At 39.5% G+C, this 25084-nt stretch overlaps 1 protein-coding gene across 2 annotated transcripts in view; it reads right to left on the bottom strand.

Annotated features, from left to right (window-relative positions):
• Positions 1 to 325: 325 nt before the first annotated feature.
• The window catches only part of SUPT3H (SPT3 homolog, SAGA and STAGA complex component), a 451548-nt gene continuing 426789 nt past the window's right edge, over positions 326 to 25084 (bottom strand). Inside the window, exon 13 of one of the 2 annotated variants that reach the window (XM_057699373.1) lies at positions 326 to 508. The gene's annotated coding sequence lies outside the window, so the exon portion shown is untranslated. Of the gene's footprint in view, positions 509 to 16507; positions 16895 to 25084 lie in introns of those variants that run through there. The other variant, XM_057699374.1, reaches the window with a different exon arrangement.

Below are 25084 nucleotides of genomic sequence, written 5' to 3'. Positions count from 1 at the left end.
AGGGGAGAAGCCTGGAAGGAGTCAAGGAAAGGCCTCACGGGTCCACCCTGGGAGGTGTGGTAACAAAGGCTGCCATTTTACCTCCTCCATCCCAAGATCAGGTAAAAATGCTCACACCCCTCCTCCTGGTTCCATCACATCCGATTTCACAAGAGCCTGGACCAAAAGGAGAGGGGAGACCTGCTCCAGGTTTGTTTCAGCATAAATTTATGACAATGCCCTCAGGCAAACCTACAAGGCAACTCGAGTATAACTGGACAGAGACACACAATAACCATGAGCGCTTTCTAAGCCCCTCAGGAAAAGGCTGAGTGCTGTGGCCAGGTTCTATTATTTATTATTTACTTGCTTTTTAGTCATCTGACGGTAGAGGGATTGGCTGTTGTTAGTGTTTTTAACCCTGACTCCTCAGAGCCCTGTTTTCTTTCTAGAACCACATGGGTATCTCCAATTCATTCCATGGTTCAATCTGTGTGGTCTTACACCCCTCTGCACCCCAGGCTTTCATCTGTAAAATAAGAATAACAGTATCAGTCTCCAAGGGTTGTTATAAAGATTAAATGAGATACAGATACATACACTGGTGTGCGTGTATGTTTTAGACAACATGATGTGTAACAGATGAGTACTTTTAGGCAGCCTTCTCTCTCTGTTCATGGGAGAAAACTCTGTCCCATTCTCTGATTCCCTTTCCCATACTGTCATCAGAACACAAGACGACAAGGAGTCAGGTGGTACCTGGAACTTCTAATTCAGAAACCTGAACTTGAAACCACAATAAGGAGAAATGTTTTCCTCTGGTTTGAGAGGAAGGGAAAAAGAATGATGCCTGCAAAGGGCTGGAGTTTAATTATTATGTATAATAATATATTTATTATATGCAAATACTTCTGTTACTTTAATTTTGCCCTAGAGGGCAATCAACGACTTAATTCTCTTTCCATTCTTTTCCTGGTTGGAATTTTTGCTCGCTGGCCTTCCTGCTTATTTACCTCCTACACAACATATCTCAGGTGATGAAACCTGGGAGCGGAGTGAACAGCTTGGGGAAACTTGGGGCTTCTGTGGAGAGCAGTGGGGCGTTGCTAGGGAGGCTGGAGGGAGCGTATTTGCTTCACATCCTTCCTCCTCCTGCCTTGTCGAGTCCAATGGCATGTTATTTCCACTGGGCGGGAGCCAATGCTGGGTTCCTCACTGTTGTGTCCAACCTTGAACATTGCTCTGCGATTATGTTTCATCCAGGGATTAGCAAAACGCAGAGGGGAAAAAACCTGAGAAGGTGTTTGGCACGGGGCTCCGTGCTGCGTTAGCACAATCCGTGGGCATCCTCGGCTAATTGCAGAACAGCAACAAACAGACAGGCTCAGAAGCTCGCAAGAGCACTTCGGACTGTCAATGGTTTATTTATTGAGTGTCAAGCTTTTGTGTGCATCTTTGTTGTTTGTTTTTTTATAACCCCCCAAGGAGACGCCACATAAACAAGCAGTTCGCACCCCCTCACCCTGTCTGTACCGTTTCTCAGTGATCAGAAAATCTGGGAGCAGAGAGCAGGCAGCTAAGTAGTCTTCTTTTTGGACTTGCCAAGTGTCATCACTCTGTCTTGAGCAAATCTTGAAGCTGCCTTTTTCCTCTTATAAGGGGATACTGCTTCACTTTGCTGTTAAAAGCAGAAGACACAGTGATTCCCAAAGAGACTCCTGAAAGATCAAGTTCTGCTACTGAAGGTTTGCTTCTGGCAAAAGCAGCACAAAGGGGCCATTTCTGAGTCTGCCTCAGAGCCTGCCGGTGGCCGCCCCTCCAGGGCTTCAGGGGGGCTGGGCTGCTGGCAGCGGATGGTGGGGGGGGGGGGGGAAGGGAAGGACAGCGTCCATGGCAACTGCTGGTGCCTCAGAATCTCTCCTCTTCACCTGGACCTGGCCCCTCTTGCTGTGTGGCTGCTGGTCTGGAGTACACGGCCCGTTGTGATGGAGGCGTCAGAGCAAACACGTGCCGGAGAGAAGGAGGAAGGAGGCCGTCCTCTGCGGGCCCAGGAACGTGTGTGCAACAGCCTCTGCCCGCCTCTCAGAACCCTAACCTTTTACAGCCCTCCTGGGGGGCCGGGGGTGGGGGAAGCAACACTTTAGCAGGTACTGAGCTGCCCCCAAGTTGCTACAGACCCAGGAGCTCCAAGTCCCATTCTCATTAAAACTCCGAGGCACGCGGCTGTGTTGAAATGGTTTGCAGCACAGTTGGGGCGTGTGTGAGGTCACCAGCTGGTCCCATAAACAACTGGATGAGGGTTACAGTCTAGAGAAAACACCAGCAACCCCGAGATGTTGAGACGACATCGGGAGAAGGAGAAAGCACTCGTGGTGGCAGCAACAGGTCTGGGATTGGAATGTGTAGCCAGAGATTGAAGCGGGACCGTGGAAAGGTTCTGTTGTTTCGTCTTTGCAAGAAGGATGTGAGTCTGGCAGGTTAATTTGGTAAATGTATAAATCAAGAATGGGATTTTGACTTTGAATCATTATATTTACTGCATATTAGTTTAACAGATTCCAGAAAGAATTCATTTGTTACGATCATGTTTTTATAAACGTCAGAGAAACTTTGGCTTTCCTTTCAGAGGCCACCTCTCATGCACTGATATTATATTATTCATATAAAATTACAAACCCACCTGAGACCTGACCAGGACACCATCTGATGTGCTTTTGTGTCCTCTGCCCAAGAGTGTGGGTTCAAATTAGGTGACAAGGAGGCCTGAGCACATTCTCCTGTCCTGACAGACTCCTCTGAACTTCCTGCCTCTTGCTAATGACGCGACCAAGGGGACTCAGGTGAGCTGGGGAAAAGCCCTGCCTTCCTCCGATAGCTGGAACACGGTGGTTATTTTCTAAGACAAATGTGGGTAAGGAACGGAAGAAAGGCCAGCGGGCCAATCAAGTTCTATAAAAAACACATGCAAACAGCGCACCCTTCCACGACACAGGCTCACAGGGATGACAAACCGAGTGTGTGAGACGTGTCCCGGGCAGGAGCCTGTGTGACCCTGGGAGCGGTGGCGGGAGGCACAGCTCAGCGCAAACCACACTCAAGACGCCTTTCATTTCCCTCCTGGTGCATCTCGGGAGCGCGCTGGCAAACGAGCGAGTCTACTGTTTCTTGCTTCTCAGCACTGGTGACATCACCACTTAATAAGTCAGGGAATCACAACCACATTTCAAAGAATCATTCAGTTTTCTCATCAAGAGTCTATAGGAACTTTTTTTTTCCCTCAGCAACAGCCTTGCCAAAACAATGTTAAAAATAGACCTGGTAATACTTTTCACATTTGTAGGCGGTCATGAATGTTTAACAGCATATATGTCCAGCAGATGTACAGAACTTTAGCATTAGGCACTGAATTGTACACAGTAAGATAGAGCCCATACATCTGCCAAAAGGATTTTTTTTTTTTAAAAATGAAGCAAAAAACAAACCGAGGGCCTGGTTTACCTATGGAAAGCAAAACCTGTTAGCTGCTTTATTTTCTTGTAGGAAAGGGCTTGTTCAATGCACAGAGTATTTAGGGGTAAATGTATGTGTAAAAAAAAAAAGTCAAAAGTGGTTAAATCTGGGTATTTTGACTCATCAGCTCATATGGTAAATTCCCCAAATCCAAAGGTCTGAATCCTGGCTCTCAAAGTATAGAATTATTTTTGAGACAGGCGGCATTGTACGCGCGTCTGGGCCTGCCCTGCTTGGGAAAGGGACACGGTTTGGGTTCAGTTAGTGGTTAGGGTCAGCGGTGCCCCTGCTGAGAAAATGTACTGAGTCTGACACCTTGGAATCTTTCAGCGAGATCAGGCCTAATGAGACACTACCTAAAAAGAGGTAATGAAGTAAAATATAATTACAATGATTAGAAAACATACGTAACTTACATTAGTAACTTTATTTGAGTGGGGGTGTCCTTCGTGAGTTCCAAATAAATCACTGGCTTCCACAGAAAGGGCTGAAAAATGGGCCTAGCTGGTCTCTAAAGAATCTTCCCACAGCTGGGCCTACGTGACATTTTGGAAGTATGGGAAACGTGCCTCCACGCATTTGGAGGCTGGAGACGCAGATGCATCCTGAGTTCTCTACTTTTTGTCAGTAGCTGGAACTGATCAATAGATATAAAGAATTGATGGCTTTATAAATACAGCTCTTAAATGTAATGATCATAGCTTTCTGATCAGCCTTGGCTAGAACTTTTTAATCTCTAGAAGTACATCCACCAGTGAAAGTTTGCTTGCTTTTTGGGCAACCATATACATGGAGATTAACCCTCTTCTTCCCCCAGGCCCTAAAAATTATTTTGACCAAAATGTTTAACTCAGGGGTTTCATGTAGCTTACATGAGCTTAAGTGAGTCATTAAGAATTTTATTGGTTAAAGTAGGCATATTTTTTCCTAGTAGACATAATGACATAACAGTAATAAAAATGTAATATTCAAGTAATTGCTGTAATGTAATTATAGTTTGGTCATAAAGTAAGATTAGAGGTCTGGGATGGCTGTTTTGTGGGTGTGTATTTTAACGTCTGAATGTAGTCTTCGCGGTGCCTGTCCCGTCTCCCTGGAATGCTGGTGCAGTTCATCACATAACCAGGTGGCCAGGAGCCCAGCTGAGCCAGCGGCATCTAGGGGTTCTGTTTACCTTGCCTGCCCTCTCTGGACACCAGCATCCTGCGTGCCGCAGATACTTAACCATCACAGTAACTGAAAACAGTGTTTCTGGTCTTATACAGACAACAAAAGGAGAAGTAAAGGCAGCCAGAATCCTCACTAGGGAAGGGACCAGATGAAGTTCAGTGGCCAATCTGCAATAGCCACTTCTTTGCCCACCCAATGGTGTAGCTCTTGGGCTCCCTCTAATCCAAGTGTTGGGGGCGGGTGGTGGTGAGGTGGGGGAAGTTCTGCTCCTGTATGTCTCTGCTGTGCTGCGGGGTTAGCCTGATCTGGCTTTTGGAGGGGAGAACAGTTTCATGAGGTCTGAACAAAAAAGAGCTGGATTAGGCGTTTACCCAAAGTATATCTTATCAAAGGATTTGTCATCATTTGAGGTATTCTTTGAACTGTAATAAATGAATTTCTGTCTGCATTTTTTATTTAATGGCATGACCTCAAGAAAGATAAAACTCAAGCAAAAGAAGTGCTTAACCTTTGTGAACCAAATCAATAGAAGAGTTTAATTAATAATATTTACAAGGAAGAATTGAAAGGACATCAGATTTTTGTTGTTGTCGTTGTTACTAGTTTTCCTTTGTAGCCAGTAAGTAATCTGTGGGTGATAACTTGAGACTATGTAAATTTCTACTCCTTATCAGTCTTTCTCCCCCACAGATGATCTTTTAATGCCATGATTCCACCTCAATTTACTAGTTGGCATTCTATGGCAAAGAAGAGCATTCACTTTCTCCCTTATCTATTTACTTATTTATATTGTATGGACTCAAAACTATTTATCTTATTCTATGGGTGATAACCCATTACTATAATCAAATTTTCCCAGATTTAGCCAGTGGGAGCCTCTTCAACCTCCCATTTTTGACATGTCCCTGTGGTCCTTTGAGCAATTCTTTGTTTTCTGGTGAATTAAGATGCTCCAAATTTTTCAAGGCATCTTTCCCTGCCTCAGTCCTGATATCACCTGTTTCTCCAAAAAGCCTGAAAACCAGTGGAGAATACTTAGCAACTAAGATCTGGGTACTAGATGTGAAAGAATATCACTCTTTAAATGTGTAAAATTTATTTCCAGTGTGACTGGTCAGTTTGGAAGAATTCAGGGTGCCTATAAAGAGCTGAGTGTCCAGAGGCGAAGGCTGCCTTTGGATCCTGAAAAAGGTGGAAATTTAAAAGAAAATCAGCCCCCACACCCCCAGTATGACAGATCTGTCCTACAGGATGCCAATTACAGCCTCAGCAAACTGATAAGATCCTTAGGCTTTTCTCACTCTGAGCAAACACTGTTCTCTAAGCCTCTAATAGCTCTAGATGTCTCTTAACCCATGGTTCAATCACAAATCAACAATGTAGAATATTTCACAAACTTAACTTCTTGACAATATCTGTGACTTTAAATCTCTGTGGTCTCTAAATGCCCTCTTTCATGGACCTAAATCTCACACCTGCAAAGCCTGGCTGTGAACACAGGTAGCTACCTGTGCACGCTTGTGCCTCATCATTCCTGCTTGCGTGTCGCCCCAGTAAACAAAGCACGGAGTCTCATTCTGCACCTTGAGTTTGTGGTCCTGTTTTCCACAATGGTGACTGCTGGGCTGTGGCCTCAGGGAAGGTGGGAGGGCTGGGGGGGGTGGCCTGGGAGTACAGGATTTCCTCTTTTTTTTTAACTTCCTTGAGTGAAGTCGAGGGAGGGCAAAGCATGGAGTTTGACTGATCCAGAGTTGTTGGCATTTACTTGGCATCTACACTTTTAGGGCTTGAAAAATGTTATGTTTTCCCTAAACTTCTATCTCATTAATCTTGTGTTAAGAGTGGGCTAACCCTGTTCGTTGGGTAGGCTGCTTCTGTTCCAATTAGCATATATTTCCATAAGTGTTGAGTGGAGAAGGGGATGGGAGAGGCAGAATTTCTAAACTATTGACCTTGGAGGGACTTGTACGAAGGTGTGCCTGACATGAGTGTAATACAACTGAAAAGTGTAATACAACCAAAAAAGCTCCAGTAAATGGTACGTTATGGTTGGCTCTGATGATTTACGCTAAGCAGAATAAACTATGATGGGAACATAAAATATTTCTAAGCTTACACTTTAGTCACTCAATACACATAACACTTGATTTTCCTCCCTAAAAAACAGATATTTAGAACACTGAGCATCTCCAGAGGAAATCAGGTTATTTCCCAGCTTTGTGTTTGTCCATGTCACACATTCCAAGTTTGAGTTGGAAATGCTTGGATGCCCTCAAATGAAAGATACTGTGTGATGCCCCCATTTAAATATAAATCCTACTATTTTACCGCCCCTACCATTACATTAAGTGACTTTGCTTTCCACTAACAATTTGAAGGAAGAATGTCAGAACAAGCCTTCAGTAGCCAAATTGTTTCATTGTTCAAGTATTGACAGGCCAAGTTGCCTAACCAGAAAATGCAGAATTAAACCAAGGACGCTTATTTTGAGAGCAGGTCTGTTGCCATCTACGATATGTATGACCAGGAGGTAAACAGGAAGTACGGAGTTGGCTTGGTTTACTCCTACAGGCACAGAGAGAAATAAAATCAGTGTTTACCAAATGGGAAAGCACAAAGCTGGTACAGAGAGAAATGCTATTTTCATGCTTCTAAAAAGGTATGACAAATAACACAAAGTTTCAAGCCTATAATTAAAAACTATTTTTAAAAGGTGTTGATTAGATTCCCTTCAGAAATAGACATTCTAAGCAGAAATAAATTTCTGAAAGGTCGACTTTCACCTATGCTGGTTTCCCCTAGTCCGTTCTCTCTAAAGCCCCCTTAAACAACAGACTTCAAGTGTAAAAAAGTATGTCTCAGAATCACTGAGTAGAAGTCAGTGCTTCCACTTAATAGATGGGAAATCCAAGGTTCCAAAGTTAAAGCAATTTATAAAATGTCATACAGCCAAGTAGGGGCAGGGGGAATTTAGGATCCGAGTTAGTCATGATACAAAAGTTATGGATGCAGTGAATTTCTTAGTGCCAGACACAAGGACACAACCTTTGTGGTAAAGGAGCTGAATGCATTGTTGGTATAGTTTTGACCAGAAGCCAAAAGAGTGGTCCTATGGATTCAAACTGAGTAGACCTCCCACCTTCAGAAAGGACAAGACCCTTTCCTCTTTTGGTGTCAAAAGCCTCAGCTGAAGAATGAGGTGATTCTGCAGTGCTAACAGTGGGAGTCTGAGCAAGGAAAGAGCTGAAGAAGGTGATACAATCTAGGGAAATAGAGAATAAACGAATGGAAATGAAGATGGATTATTTGGGGCGAGAGTAACTCATAATATTTAAAAACCTAGTAGGGTTGTTTGAGGTCAATTAAACTTTAATAACACAGTTTTCAGACCAACATCAACACTCAAACCAGGAATAGCCCAAGAGAAGAATGCGCAAAGTACAAGATTAGGCAATTCGAAAAAGAACATCAACAGATGGCCAATAAACACATTCAAAATGTTCAGGCTCGATGGTACTCAAAAATGCAAATAAATGCAGTGGTCAGACCTTCTCCTTCTTTAAACTGCAAAAGATTAAAAAGGGTAATGATATCTAGTGTTGGTGAAAGCACAGGGAAACTGACTTTCACACATTGTTAATGAGAATGCAAACTGGAAACACCCAACTGGAGGGCCATATGGATAAGCCTCAAGCTTTTAAAATGAGGAATACCTTCCATGGAGCAATTCCAATTCTAAGAATTTGCCTTAAAGGAAATAAACAGAGATTTCCACAATTAGTTTAGTGGATTACAACTGGGCACAAATTCTTTGCTGCTCCTCTTATCAAGAGAGAGAGCCTATTTCCCTTCCCCTCTAATCTGGACTAGGCTTGTGACCAGCTTTGACTGCAAAATATAGCAGAAGTGATGCTGTGGAACTTCAGAGCCACACCTTAAGAGGACTGGCAGTTTTCATTTCATCTCTCTTGGAAGACGATTACTTTTTTTTTTTAATTGAAGTATAGTTGATTTACAACACTGTGTTTCAGGTATTCAGCAAAGTGATTCAGTTGTATATATATATTACATATCATATATATAATATAAATATATATATTTCAGATTATTTTCAATTATATGTTATATGTGATATACAGAAAATCCTTGCTGCTTATCAAGTTTATGTATAGCAGTTTGTATCTGTTAATCCCAAACTCCTAATTTATCCATCCCTTCCCTCCCTTTCCCCTTTGGTAACCATAAGTTTGTTTTCTAAGTCTGTGAGTCTGTTTCTGTTTTGTAAATAAGTTCATGTGTATTGTTTTTTAGACTCCACGTATAAGTGCTGTCATATAATATGAGTCTCTGTTTGCCTTACTTCACTTATTATGATATTCTTTAGGTCCATTCATATTGCTGCAAATGGTGATATTTCATTCTTTTTTATGGGTGAGTCATGTTCCATTGTATATATGTACCACAGCTTCTTAAACCAACTGTCTGTTGATAGGCACTTGGGTTGCTTCCACGTCTTGGAATACTGTAAATAGTGCTGCTATGAACACTGGGGTGCATGTTACCTTTTCAAATCAGTGCTTTCATTTTTTCTGGATATATACCCAGGAGTGGGATTGCTGGATCATATGGCCACTCTATTTTTAGCTTTTTAAGGAACCTCCATACTGTTTTTCATAGTGGCTGCACCAATTTACATTCCCACCAACAGTGTATGAGGGTTCTCTTTGCCCCACAGCCTCTCCAGCATTAGTTACTTGTAGACTTTTTCATGATGGCCACTCTGACCAGTACGAGGTAGTACCTCATTGTGGTTTTGATTTGCATTTCTTTAATAATTAGCGATGTTGGACATCTTCTCACATGCCTGTTGGCCACCTGTGTGAAGCCAGTTGTCTTTTAAATGCAGCTACTCTGAAACTGTCATGCTGTGAGGAAGCCAAAGGCCGTCAGAAGCGAAAAGAGAGATCATGTGGAGCTCTGAGGCTCCAAATCTCCAGTTGATGAGCAAAGCCTTTTTTGATCCTTCTGGTCCAGCTCAGCTGCCTGCTGAACACAGCTGATGACTACCAGATGATGCCATGTGGAGCAGAAATACCTAGTCAAGGTTTGTCTGAATTTCTGACCCCCAGAATCATGAGAACTGATAAAGCATTGTTGTTTTAAGCCACTAAGTTTTGGGGTGACTTGTTTTACAGCAAAAGATAACTGAAACAGAAAAGAGGCAGGATCACCCCATCAGGCAAGGAGCCGTACCAGCGGAGGTGTCTATTGAGGGCTAAGAGAGTATGAACTGGCCAGCAGAAGAAGGAAGTTATAAGCACTAGCTAAGACCACTGGACCAGCTATAGAAATGATAACAGGAGTGGTTATAAGTATCTCTTCCTTACTTTAATGTGAATACAGCATATTTGTTTAGGTATTAAACAATTCTTTATTTTTCCCCTTCTCTCATTCCCCTATTAACAGGTATTAATAGTGGTTAGCCACATATCTCAGTATTTAAATTGCAGGATATCAAAGAGGGAATATAACTAATAGAAAAGAACAAACATCCCCCCAAATGGATGTGTCATATGGGACTTTATATCCTTTTTTAAAAAAATAAACTTTTAATTTTAGAATAGTTTTATATTTATTAAAAGAATTATACAGATAATACAAAACTCCTGTGTATCCCACACTCAGTTTCTCCTATTATTAATATTTTACATTAGTATGGTATATTTGTTACAATTAAGGAACCAATTTTGATGTTATCAATTTTGATATGTTATCATTCACTAAAGACCATATTTATATTCAGATTTCCTTAGTTTTTACCTTATGTCCTTTTTCTGTTCCAGAATCACATCTAGGACACCACATCGTATTTATTAATGACACATCTCCTTAGGTTCCTCTTGGCGGTGATAGTTTCTCAGACTTTCCTTGTTTTTGGTGACCTTGACAGTTTTGAGGAGTATGGTCAGGTGTTTTGTAGAATATCCCTCAATTCAATGCTTTTCTCATGGTTAGATCGAGGTTATGGATTTTGGGGAAGATGACAAAGATATCCATATCCTTTGTGGAGGACAGGGTTAGCATGCATCACGCTAGGGGGAAGCATTTTGCTGTTGTTTTTATTTGGAGGATTTAATGTGGTTAAAAGTGTATGGGTATCAAGTTGACTCACAAAGGGTAGACTAGTTGTTGGTACTGTGTTAACTTCGTGAAACTATGTTTCCAGAATTCCCTTCCCTATATGGTTCTGAGTAGAGTTGGCCAAAAGATAAATTTATGCAAGATTTGGAAGATGGCAGTGAAGCAGTTATTAATCTTTGACGTTCGTTGTGGTTAGATGCAGTTAACCAAAAGACACAGAAGTGCTGGTCATTCTACCTTGTCCTCACTTTCCTTGTCCTTACTTTCCTTGTCCTCGTTTGTCCTCTACATCCAGCTCTTCTTCCTGACTGAGGACCTTGTTTCCCAACAGAGGCTCCAAGCTCACTACCAGACACTTGGGGGTGGACCCACAGAGGTAGCAGTTCTACAGAAGCACGGCTTCCTAGAGCCCTTCCTGTGAGCCGTCACTTTACAGCTACTTTGACAGGTGGTTGTGCTTTGCTTCTCAAATTGATGGGCTGCTGACTTTTTCTCTGATGTTCCAACTTCCTTCCTAGGCTTTCATTTTCCCAAATCCTCCCAAAGCTATGGGAGATCTGATTCCTACAATAAAATCTTTATCCCATAAGCACAGTGGTTCTGATTCTGACTGATACATCAGGCTATGAGACTAATCATTGACCTGAGCACGATTAGAAACGCTGGATAAAATGCAAAACAGTTGTGTAACAGTATTCTATGCTGCTGTTACAAATTTTCACACATTTAGTGGCTTAAACACAAATGCATTACCTTATAGTTCTATAGGTCAGAAGTCTGGTATGGGTCTCATGGACTAAAATTAAGGTGTTGGTAGGTATGTTACTTTCTGGAGGTTGTAGGGGAGAACCACTTCCTGCTCAGATTATCAGGAGTTTTCAGTTCTTGGCTGTAGGACCAAAGTCCCGGTTTTCTTATTGGCTCTAAGGGCCATTTTAGAGCCCACCACGTTCCTTGACTCATGACACACCCTTAACTCCATCTTCAAAGCCAGCAGTGTCAAGTCCTTCTGATGTCACAATATCTTCCCTACTTTTCTGCCTCCCTCTTCTGTTTTTAAGAACTCATGTGATTAGGCTGGGCCTATCTAGATCACTTATGATAATCTCTGTTAGTCAGTTGATCAGCAAGCTTAATTTCAATCCTGCAATTTTAATTCCCTTTGGTTACATGACACATTCACAGGTTCTAGGGATGTGATTGTGGACATCTTTGGGAAGCACACTTTGAGGCGTCAGTAAAAAGCCAAGGCAGTCAGGGTTTGAGGGTCTATGAAATTGAAGAAGAGGAAAGTTCATTTTTTTCCTCAGGGAATTTGCCAATTAAAGGTGAGAGTAAGAGAAGCCGTGTGGAAAGCAGCAGTCTAGGGCTTGCAGCAGTCTCACTGGGCTGGAGAGGCAGAGGTTGGAGCTTGGGGCTGAGGTACAGAGGTACTTGAGGGACCACAATCTCAGACAGGAGGAAACTGCAGAGAAGTGAACAAATAATTCTACATGAAATTTCCCCTTGAAATAGATGTCAACTCCAAAGCTGCTCATGTGTAGGGTGATAGTAGAAGCAGGGAGACACATGAGGTGAGCAGAAATTTCACCCATCTTGTTGGTCCAGGGAATCAGGGGCTGGATTTGGGGGCTCACAAAGGTTGAAGGGTCTGGTAAACACCACAGGCTGTCAGCTGACACCCTAGGGATACTTTCTAGGAATAAGGGCAAAGTAGAAAAAGATCAATCTTGATTGGACTACATCCCTGTTTGCTTGTCAGAAAATCAAATCCTCTCGGGAAGAAACCATCAACCAGAGCTTCTACATTTTTTCATATACAGTGTTTGGTATTCAGTATAAAACTCCTAGGCATAGTGGGATACAGACCGAAAACCAAGAGGAAAAAATCCCAGAGAATAGAAGCAGATTTACAAGCAACCCAGACACTGGAGTAATCAGAAAGGGACTTTAAACTAAAATGTTTTTCTGTTTTTTGTTTTTATTTTTTGTTTTTTAAAAGAATCAAATGATGACTGTATAACAACAACAAAAAACCCCTTAAATTTAAAGTTCAATAGATGAGCTTAATAGAATTTTAGATGCAGCAGAAGAGAAGATTAATAAAGACAAGATGGGTCAGTAGAAAATATCCAGATTAAAGCAGAGAGAAAAAGAGACGGGAAATTTCAAAAAAATCAAAGGAGACATTTTGCACGTGGTGAAAAGTCTGACATACATGTAATTAAAATCCTAGAACATAAAAGGAATATTTGAAGAAAAGTGGCTGAGAATGTTTAAAAACTGATGAAAGATATCAAGCCACAGATTCAAGAAACTCTACAAACTCCAAGAAAGATAAATTGGATATATCTGAAGGAAACGAAAAGATTATATATAATTCAAAAAGATACATGCACCCCAATGATAATTTTGTAATGAAAATAAATATCAAATCACTATGTTATACACCTGAAACTAATATAATGTTGCAAGTCATACACTTAAAGAAAAAAAAATCAGTCAATGCAATGTACCACCAGAAAAGAAAATCTATATTATCATCTCCAAGGATGCAGAAAAACTATTTGATAAAATTCAACATCCATTCATTATAAAAATACTCAGCAAATTAAGAATAGAAAGGAACTTCTCTCAATATGATAAATAGCATCTAAGAAAATCTTACAGCTAATTTAATGGTGAAAGACTGAATGTTTTCCCCATAAATTCAGGAAAAAAGGCAAGGATGTCTGTTTTCACTATGTCTATTCAATAGTGTACTGGAGATGGTAGTTCTTGCAATAAGGCAAGAAGAGGAAATAAAAGGCATACACATTAGAAAGAAAGAAAGAAAAAAGCTGCCTGTATTTGCAAATAACATAATCATCTATGTAGAAAATTCCAAAGAATATACAAAAAGGAAACAAACAAAAAACCCTGCCAACTATTATAGTTAATAAGTGAGACTGGCAAGATTACAGGATAAAAAGTTTCATATACAAATATTGATTTTATTTCTATATATTAGTAACGAACCAGAAACTGAAAAAAATTTAATCTTTCTTACAGCATGAAACATGAACTATACATGGATAAACCTAATAAAATATGTACTGGCTTTACACTCTGAAAACTATAAAACAATGATGAAGGAAATTAGAAAAGACCTAAGTAAATAAAAAGCTATTCCACATTCATTGATTAGAAGGCCTAATACAGTTAAGGTGACAATTCTCCCTAAATTGAGCTATAGATTCAAAGCAATTCCAGTCAAAATCCCAGCAAGTGTTTTGCAGAAATATGGAAAATCAAAGAATCTAGAATAAAAAAAGATTTTGAAAAAGAAAAGCTGAAGGATTCATAAGACCTGATTTCATGACGTAGTAATCAAGACAGTGAGGTACTGTCAAAGGATAAACATACAGGTCAATAGAACAAAACAGAATCCAAATGGACCCACACAAATATGGTCAACTGGTATTAGACAAAGGTGTCAAGGTAATTTAATGAAGAAAGAATAGTCTTTAAACAAATAGTGTTGGAACAGACATCCATGTGCAGGAAAAAAAAAAAGGAATCTTAAATCTTACTTTGCACCATATACAAAAGTAAACTCAAAATGAATCAAATACCTAAAAGTAAAAGTTGAAATTTAAAATATCAAGAAGAAAACATCAGAGAAAACCTCTGTGAGCTTGGGTTAGATCAAGGTTTCTTAGATAAGACACACAAAAGTAAGATCCATAAAAGAATAAAATGATAAATCAAACTTCTTCAAAATTAAAACCTTCAGCTCTTCCAAAGACACTTTAAGAAAAGTCAAGCTGCAGACTCAGAAAAAATAAGTGAAAAACACATTTCTGTATCTAGAATATATGAAGAACTCTTATAGTGTAATAAGAAGACAAACAAGCAATTTTTAAAAATAGACAAAAGATTTGAACCAAAAAGAAAATATATGGATGGTAAGTGAATACATACAAGTGCTTAGTATCATCAGTCACCAGAGAAAAGCAAAGTAAAACCGCAGTGAGATGTCACTATTTGCCTATTAGGATGGCTAAAATTAAAACAACAAAACAAACAACAGAATAGATCATACCAAATGCTGGCAAAGATATGGAGCATCTAGAAATCTCCTATTTCTGATGGTAGTGCCAAATGGTATAGCACTTCGGGAAAACACTGGCTGCTTCTTATAAAATTAACTATTCACATACCATATGACTCGGTGATCCCAATTCTAAGTGTTTACCCATTACAAATGAACACATAAATCCACACAGAGCTCTGTCTATCCATGTTCATAGAAGCTTTATTCTTAATAGCCAGAAACAATCACAAAATACACAACAATGCATGGATAAACAAATTGCGGTGCACCTACGTAAAGGAGTACTACTCAGCAATACCAGGAAATGAACTGCTGATGCACACAACCACATGGATGAATCTCAAAAGCATTACACTAAGTGAGAGAAGTAAGATACAAAAAACTTTAAGTCTAAATTTATATAGAATTATTCCATTTTATATGCTATTCCGGAAAAGGTAAAATGATAGAGAGACAGAAATCAGACCAGTGGTTGCCGGGTCAGTGATGCGTGTCGCATCAATTACAAAGGAACACGGGAGAGCTTTTTGGCATTCACATATCTTGATTATGGGGCAGTTACACAACTGTGTTTATTTGTCAAAAGTCACTGAATTGAACTATACATCTAAAAAGAGGTTATTACTGTATGTAAACTACCCCGCATTAAACTGATTTTTTAAAAAGAAATAAATATATGTGCTCTGTCTGAAAAAAAAAAACCCACTGCAACATAAGAGGTAAAAAATAAATGCACTTATGAATGAATTGGGAGATTGGGATTGCCATATACATAAATAATAAGAAAAAAAATACCAAACTGTACACTAAATATATGCAGCTTATTGTATGTCAACTGTATCTCAATAAAAGTTCTTAAAAAAAAATAAATGCACTTATAAAACTGCTAACCCAGGAATTCCCTGGTGGTCCAGTGGTTAGGACTCAGTGATTTCACTGCCAGGGCCTGAGTTCCATCTCTGGTCAGGCAACAGCGTGGCCTTAAAAAAAAAAAAAAAAATGCTAACCTGTTGTTGTTAAAGAAAAATTCAGTAAGTAGTTAAACAGATATATCAAAAAGTTTGAAATGATGTTTATGAAAAACTAACTACAGCATAATAACTGTTGCTTGTGGTGGCCAAATTTCTTATTCTGTTGAAGATATATTGTGAATGAGAAAGTACTAAAATGTAAAAATACTGCTTAAAAAAAAAGAGTTATGTTGAAGAACACAGCTGAAGAAATTCAGAGGACTTTGGAAAGTCAAGGGAAAGCAAATAGTTGAGGTATGGAGTCAGATGACAAGCCAGGACAGAAGTGAGAGGGAACAGTTAGAGGCTAGAGAAGAACCAGAGGACAATGACATGGGTATAGTGTTGCAAGAATTTGCAGAATTGACTGATCAATCATTCATGTATATTGGAAAATACTGACGGAACTGATGCACTAGTGTCAGGCCCTGCTCTAAGTGTCAGGGACACAACAGTGGATAAAATAGACCATAATCCTGAATCTCAGACAGTCTACATTCTAGAGGGAGAAGACAATAAACAAAATAAATAAGTCTATGAAAAGGTACAGAAGTGTTAGCGAAAAAAGAAAGCAAGGAAGTGGGACATGGTATGTAAGGCAGAGCCTGGGCCTTCAATATTTAAAGAGGGGTTAGAGAAGGCCTTTTTTTAAAAAAAATAACCATTTATTTTAAAAAACATCTTATTTATTTGGCTGCACTGGGTCTTAGTTGCGGCATGCGGGATCTTTCAATTGCAGCATACCGGGATCTAGTTCCCCGACCAGGGATTGAACCTGGGCCCCCTGCATTGGGAGCTTGGAGTCTTACCCACTGGACCACCAGGAAAAGTTCCAAGAAGGCCTTATTGAAGAACAAGTATTTGAGAAAAGACTTGATGCAGGTGAGGGAGCCATGAGGAGAGCTTCTAAAGGTGGGTGCTTTTAACACGGAGTTCTCACAGTATACTCAGCTAACGTTCGTCCACTTTGTTGAGACCCATTTACCTTCTATAATAATGATATAAAAAAATACCACTTAATGTGATAACTGGTTATGACAGTTTATAAAAATGATTTACAGAATAAATATGATCTTCATTTCAACCGAACAAGAAACATAAGAAATCCAACTGAAGGAAAACCACATACTTCAATTTATTTTTAACTAATACTACCCCTCCTCTCTCAAACCTGCCCCTCTTTCAATTTTAATTATACATGATTCTGAAAAAGCTGAATGGCACAGTTTAATATTAATAAATTTTTGAGTATTAGCTGGGAAAGAGGGTTAGAAAAAATAGGAGGAAATAGCCTATCCATATGAAAATAATAATCACATAATATTTATTGTCTGGGATTGAAATGTTTCAAATATGCAAAGCAATAAAATGTCAGGAAAAGCAAAACTTCCTCATGTTAAAAAGATCATAAATTTTCCCCAAAATAAGACAGATGAAAAAAGTTCAGGTGATACTTTATATCAAAAGAAAAAATATTCTTAACTTTAAGCTAAAGAAGCTTAAAACCTTCAGAGGGTACAGGTATCTCTTTTTTTTTTTGAGCTTGAGAATCACTTTTTAACCTTAACAAATTCCCTGACTCATGCATTCTATAATTATACTTCTGCTACCTCTTGAATGAAAAAAAAAAAATGTAACATCAAAAAGCTACCAGGATTTCAGTGTCACTGTATTTATTTATTTATTTGGCTGTGTTGGGTCTTTGTTGCTGCACACGGGCTTTTTCCAGTTGCAGTGAGCTGGGGCTACTCTTCATTGTGGTAAGCAGGCTCCTCATTGTGGTGGTCTCTCCTGTTGCAGAGCACTGACTCTAGGTGCTTGGGCTTCATTAGTTGTGGCACATGGGCTCAATAGCTGTGGCTCACGGATTCCAGAGCGCAGGCTCAATAGTTGTGGCGCATGGCGCAGCTGCTCCGTGGCATGTGGTATCTTCCTGGGGCAGGGATCGAACCTGTGTCCCCTGCATTGGCAGGCGGATTCTTAACCACTGCACCACCTAGGAAGTCCTTCAGTGTCACTTTTAAATGAATTTATATTTTATAAATCATAATGGCACTTATGTAAATATTTAAAGCACAGTGGCACCCATGTGGGCAAAACATGTAACATTTAATCTATAGATAATTTAATCCAGGTGGCCTCTTGAGCCCCTTTGAGGAATTCCATGGTTCCCCCCAGGTCCTTGCTTCACTGTTTGGGAATTGATTGTTTTGCTTTCATAGGTGCTAAAAATTTTTTTTTAAATGAATGAATGAATGAATGAATGAACAGAGATAAAGAAAGCAGACTTTTTTTTTTTAAGCTCTTTATTGTAATATAATTGCTTTACACTCTTGTACCAGCTTTTGAGGTACACCAAAGTGAATCAGCTGTATTTATACATATATCCCCACATCCCCTCGACTCCCTCCCACCCGTCCTGTCCTGGCCCTCTAAGGTATCACCCATCATCCAGTTGATCTCCCTTTGTTATACAGCAACTTCCCACTAGCTATTTTACAGTTGGTAATGTATATATGTCTGTGCTACTCTCTCACTTCGCCCCAGCTTCCCCTTCGCCCCCCGCCCCCCCCAACCCCGTGTCCTCCAGTCCGTTCTCTGTATCTGCATCCTTATTCTTGCCCTGTCACTGGGTTCAACAGTACCATTTTTTTTTGTTTTAGATTCTATATATATGAGTTAGCATATAGTATTTGTTTTTCTCTAAGAAAGCAGACATTTTAACTGCAAGGTACTGTTGGGTGAAAAACTGTTGCTTCCAGTTCACAAGATCTCATTGTTGTCAGTCCAAACAGATCTTCATATTTGCTTTAAGTTCAGGGGACATGTTATTCCCATTACCTTCAGGGAAGTCTCACCCTAAAATGGCCTGCTGTCTTTACAGTAAGCTAGTGGGAGACCGAGCAGGTTTTCAAAGATGGTGCCATGAACGAAAATGGTAAGTACGTCTCTAAGTCTTTTCCAAGTTTGTGCATATTCAAGTAGCACACAAAGGTTCTTAGGTCTTTGGTAGTATACAAATGTGACTGAGGTCACCTCCCCCTCTGGGGTCATTAACCCCTTCAAATAAGACTGCAGTCAGAGTGACCTACTCATAAAGGCCACAAGAAATCTGATTCATGGCCTGCTTTGAATTGCTTTCTCTCAGACAATGTATTATTGTCTTTAAGCAAAAGGCTGTGATCATCTATAGTTCTTGAGATTTGCAGCCAAGTAAGTCAAAGAAGTATCAATAAGAGATTAAACAAAGACTTAACCAAAAAAAAAAAAAAAAAAAAAGAGAGAGAAAGAAAGAAGGAAAGAATTTTGTGCTCACGTTCAAATGAATAATTTCTGTCAACCAACCAACAAATGTTTATTGAATACCTAATATGTACCTGTGGCGATTACAAAGAGGTATAGATTTAAGACTTGCCCTCAAGAAATTCTTAATCTGGGGCAGGCTACAAAGCACATGGAGAGACGATCAGGTGACAGAAGATGGGAAGTATAGAGACCAACAGGGGCGTAAAAAGTTCAGAGGACACAGAAGGCACTGTGCCCTGAGGCAGGCAGGAAGCTCTCTGGGACAGAGCTAGGGAAGGAGGCCACCTTGAAAACCCAGGGAGGAAGAGGCAGATGGATTTTTCATACAGTTCACAGAGACACACGACTCTGCATATTGCAGGGGAAAGGCACCCTAAGCGACTGTGCATGTCTCCATCTGGGCCACGTAGGCAAGGTTCCACTTCACTCTGGGATCATCCCAGGGTTGTGGCAAGACAGCCAGTCTTGGGAGGAGCTGCCACAAGGAATCATCTGCTTCCCTGGTTCTGGAGAGACGAGGGATTTTCTACTATGCCCTCCTTTCGGGTATGGATGAAAGCTGGAAAACTGCTTGGCTGTGGTTTAGAGTGGACGCCCTGTGACACAGTGACCCACCACTCTTGTCTTCTGCCACCTGGCCCCTGGATTTGGTGTCTTCCTGTGCGATTAGGACCATGGGAAGTTGACACCATGCTGATCTTGCTTAGGCTGCCCTGTAAGTCACAAACTTCCCACACCACCTGGGCTCACTGTCTCCTCCCAGGCCAAACGGATGGAAGTGTGGCCAGCCAACCTGCAGGAGTCACTGCTGCTTAGGGACTGCTAGACAGATTGGCACATATGGGTCTGGAAGGAGTGATTAACTTTTCCCAAGTAAAGTGGTTGGAAGAAGTAAGTCAACACTATTCAGAGAAGAAAGCTGCAGGTTCATAGTACCACAGGCTGCGGCACTATTAGTTGGCATCTCAATACACATAAATCAGAAAGTGACTTGTTCTGAGGCAGAACAGACCTAGGGTTGAATTAAAGAAGCAGCTAACCACTGATGAGAGAGGAAAACCATCATTTCTAATTCAAACTGTTTTCAGCAACTTTCTTTCCACTTTCTTCCTTTCTCTGTCCACCACCCCCCTCAACCACACACGCACACATCCTGGGCTGGGAGAAACAATGACTATGTCACAAACAACGAGCAAACATCTAAAGGGGGCATTTGTATAAAGTCGCAAGGGGTTGCCTTGCTGTACCTGCCACAGCAAACACATGTAAACAAGATGGGGACTATTTTATAACATGAGATAAATACCTTGTATGAAAGCATAAAATAGTAGCCTATGTAATAAGAGCCTTCTGGAGAAATCTGGTCTCCACAAAGGAGAGGCTTGGTACACACGGATCTTTGAGGAAGTTTTTCTCATAAGTTGTACCAGGATTCTTAGTATGTACATTGATCATATGTATTTATCTTAAGGTTTAAGACATTACAGAGGACTTGGCATCATTCTATATAATTATAGTTTATTACACATTACATGATATTCTATTATATACATAATACTTGGCCTTAGGGAAGGAAAGTTAAGTTAAAATGAAATTTTCTTGTAATCAAGTTTTTTTTGATACTGAGAAGTGCTTCCAGGTTCAGGGCAGCAATTGTCTTTAATGTGTTATCAGAGCTCTTTAGTGCAATCCGTGCTGTATAATAGTGGTTAGTTAAGAGCATGAGGTCTGAGGTCATAGTGCTGGGTACAAATGCTAATGCCATCTCAGGCACTTCTGCATAAGGCAGTGAAGCTTCTGTTCTTAAATTTGCTTTCTACCATGCCTAGGCAACAGAGAGAATGACAATGCATATCTCACAGTGGGGTTGTGAGTATTTAATGAGATAACCACACAAAGTGCTTAGCACACAGGGTGGCCCACGGTGTCCAATTATTATGTGAAACATTAAAATGCTGATACAATAAACCATCATTTTTGATAGCAAGTACGTTGTTACTTAAGCAGTCATATAAGTAATCATCTTTCTTCTTGATTTTTCCTATATCTTTTTTTTAATCTTCCTTTGGAAAAAAAGGGACAGTGAATATTGGGTGGTGATGAACAGAAAGGGGAACATGCATATAATACTCTATACAGAGTTACAGTGGTTTCCAACAATGAAATATTGTATCTGGGTTTCTCATGACTTTGTAGGAATTGATTGTTTTAAAATATGCTTCAATTGCCAAAATTCCCATGACTTATGACAGGCTGAATATTTGATATTTTCTTCCAGAAAACAAATGTAAGTCTCTTTCTTTGTTTCTTTCTTCTTCTTTTTTTTTTTTTAAAAGTGCAGTGGTATCACTATCCTAGTCACGACACTAGAAACTTACTTTAAGAGATATGACTTTTTAATATTTGAGTTTTTAAAGGCATCTGGCCCTTATTTAACCATCATATTTACATCCAATTCCTGCAGGCATGGTTTTGTTGTTTAAGCTTGGCTTGATGCCCTCTGCAGAAAGCCTTTGCTTTAATGAACACAACTTGACTAAAACTGCTAGAGTCCCCTGGTGTGCCCCCCTTCTCCGCCCCCACCAACTGTACAGTAAGAGCACAGAAAGTTTCATCTTGCATTTCAAATAAGAAGATAAAAATAAGAAAATAAATTGAGGTAGAATCAGCTTTATGTGGCTGCCACTGATATGACATATTCAACTTGATGCTCTTATATTATTTGCAGAAGTGTTTATGTACTATGAAATGTTCAGCTAGAGCATACAGGAAACTGTAAAATATTTTATGAGATGTATACATGGTTGATGGTAGAATTTTAAATGCAACTTGGGAAGGTTCTATCTGAATTCCAGGAGGGCAGATGAGGGAATACTTTCTCTGTAGTGACTCGGTTGTACATAAGGGGTTATATGAACTGGAAAGAAATACCTGATTTGGGAACTATATAAAATTTTTTTTCATAAAATTAAATTTTATAATTTCTAGACAAGTAAACTTGTTTTCTTTCAGATCAAGAATCACCAGTTATGTTTGTCTTCTACATGGTAAAAGCATTAAACATGGATTGTTTATTATTTTATAGGAACAAAAAACATACAGTAATAAATGAAGAATTCTCCCCGGATACAGGAAGTATATACACCATTAAAAAATATTTGTGCTTCTGATGGTTTTTAAACAACAACTCTTGGTTCTAAAACTGGAACATTATTTTTGAATTTCAACTATTGCAATATGTGAAGGCGGAAGGTTAATGACATCCTCAAAATGGTACATTTAGAAAGTCTGCATTTTCAAATTCAGGTGAAAGGAAAAATATATTTCTATTTCCTTTATCCTCAAGTCTATAAGGCAGTTCCAATTTTCCATAAGAGAAGTTATTTATTTACTTACTTTTTATTTATTTTCAAATTCCATCTCCCAAACATAGGCCTACAAAAATAGAAACTATTTTGTGTATTCACATTTGATTTACAATTGAACCTGACGTTTTGTTTATTTTTGTTTATTCAAAAATTTTTATTTTATATTGGAGTATAGTTGATTTACAATACTGTGTAAATCAACATTGTACACCTGTAGTTTCAGGTGTACAGCAAAGTGATTTAGTTATACATATACATATATCTATTCTTTTTCAGATTCTTTCCCCATATAGGTCATTACAGAGTATTGAGTAGAGTCCCCTATACTATACAGTAGATCCTTGGTGATTTTATAGATAGTAGTATGTATATCTTAACCCCAACCCTTAATTTATCCCTCCCCCCCAACCCTTCTCCTTTGGTAACCATAAGTTCTGTTTTCTAAGCCTGTGAGTCTGTTCTGTTTTGTAAATAAGTTCATTTGTATCATTTTTTAGATTCCACATATGTGATATATGATATTTGTCTTTGACTTACTTCACTTAGTATGATCTCTAAGTCCATCCATGTTGCTGCATAATGGCATTATTTAATTGTTTTTTATGGTTGAGTAATATTCCATTGTATATAAGTACCACATCTTCTTTATCCATTCATCTATAGGTGGACATTTAGGATGCTTCCATGTCTTGGCTATCTGCAGTGAACACTGGGATGCGTGTATCTTTTCGAAGTATGGTTTTCTCCAGATATATGCCCTGGAGTGGGATTGCTGGATCATATGGTAGCTCTATTTTTAGTTTTTTAAATTTTTTTGATTTTTTGGATTTTTAAAAATTTTTGGCCATGCTGTGCAGCTTGTGGGATCTTAGCTCCCCCACCAGGGATCAAAACCGCGCACCCTGAACTGGAAGGTGGAGTCTTAACCGTTGGAGCACCACGGAGGTCCCTATTTTTAGTTTTTTAAGGAACCTTCATACTGTTTTCCATAGTGGCTGTACCAATTTACAGTCCCATCAACAGTGTAGGGGGGTTCCCTTTTCTCCACACCCTCTGCAGCATTTATTGCTTATAGACTTTTTTGATGATGGCCATTCTGACTGGTGTGAGGTCATACCTCACTGTAGTTTTTATTTGCATTTCTCTAATAATTAGCGATGTTGAGTATTTCTTCATGTGCCTTTTGGCCAACTGTATGTCTTCTCTGGAGAAATGTCTATTTAGATCTTCTGCCCATTTTTTCATTGGGTTGTTTGCTTTTTAAATTTATTTATTTATTGAATTTATTTTTTTGTTGGCTGTGTTGGGTCTTTGTTGCTGCACACGGGGTTTCTCTAGTTGCTGAGAGTGGGGGCTATTCATCACTGTGGTGTGTGGGCTCCTCATTGTGGTGGCTTCTCTTGTTGCAGAGCACGGGCTCTAGGTGCGTGGGCTTCAGTGGTTGAGGCACATGGGCTCAACAGTGGTGGCTCATGGGCTCTGGCTCAATAGTTGTGGCACATAGGCTTAGTTGCTCCATGGCATGGGGTATTTTCCTAGGGCAGGGCTCGAACCCGTGTCCCCTGCATTGGCAGGCAGATTCTTAACCACTGTGCCACCTAGGAAGTACCTGTTTGTTTGGTTTTTTTTTTTGATATTGAGCCACATGAGCTGTTTGTATATTTTGGAGATTAATCTCTTGTTGGTTGCTTTGTTTGCAAATATTTTCTCCCATTCTGTGGGTTGTCTTTCTGTTTTGTTTATGGTTTCCTTTGCTGTGCAAAAGCTTTCAAGTTTAATTAGGTCTCATTTGTTTATTTTTGTTTTTATTTTCATTATGCTAGTATCAACCTTATGAAGTCATTGGGAAGATAAATGAACTACCAAAGGTTAAGGTTCCTGACACAAAGTAGGTGCTCAAAGTATGTTAATTCCCCTCTTCCCCGCTTACAGACCTCTTTTTAAAAATTGATGTATAACTGGCATATAACACAATATTTAATTAATATCACAGTCCCTCTGAAGATTTTAATAAAATGCTTATGCTTTAGCATGTGTCCATAATTATAATCATTTAAAAAATAAATTTAGGTCTAAGATAATTTATTGTCTAAGATAAACATGCCACAAAACCCTGATGTGTCTTGGTAATATCTAATGCAAATCCAGCATGGAGGCGTATAAGATTAGACTGAGAATTAGGGACCATGGGTTTGGTCTCTGGTCTGTCATGGCCATTGCTGAGTGACCTTGGGAAAGTCAGTTTCCCTCTCCAGGCCATCATTTTCCATCTGTAAAATGAGTGGTTGTTTTCAATGATCTTTAAGACCATCTTCCACTCTGACATTTTATGATTCTACACAATATTTTAATCTTGAAAGAACAATTTATTTAAGTCACATTTTCTGAATCTTTCCTTTTATAAATTTTCTTTTTTTCCCCCCTATACTCACTGCTTAGGGAAAATTTATTTCACTTCAAATTTAGTGTTGTGGAAAGAGTCAGAAAAAGAAGCTAAGTGTAGA

Source organism: Hippopotamus amphibius, chromosome 11, assembly GCF_030028045.1.
Source record: "Hippopotamus amphibius kiboko isolate mHipAmp2 chromosome 11, mHipAmp2.hap2, whole genome shotgun sequence".
Classification (NCBI taxonomy): Eukaryota; Metazoa; Chordata; class Mammalia; order Artiodactyla; family Hippopotamidae; genus Hippopotamus; species Hippopotamus amphibius.
This window is presented reverse-complemented; position numbering and strand designations above follow the sequence as displayed.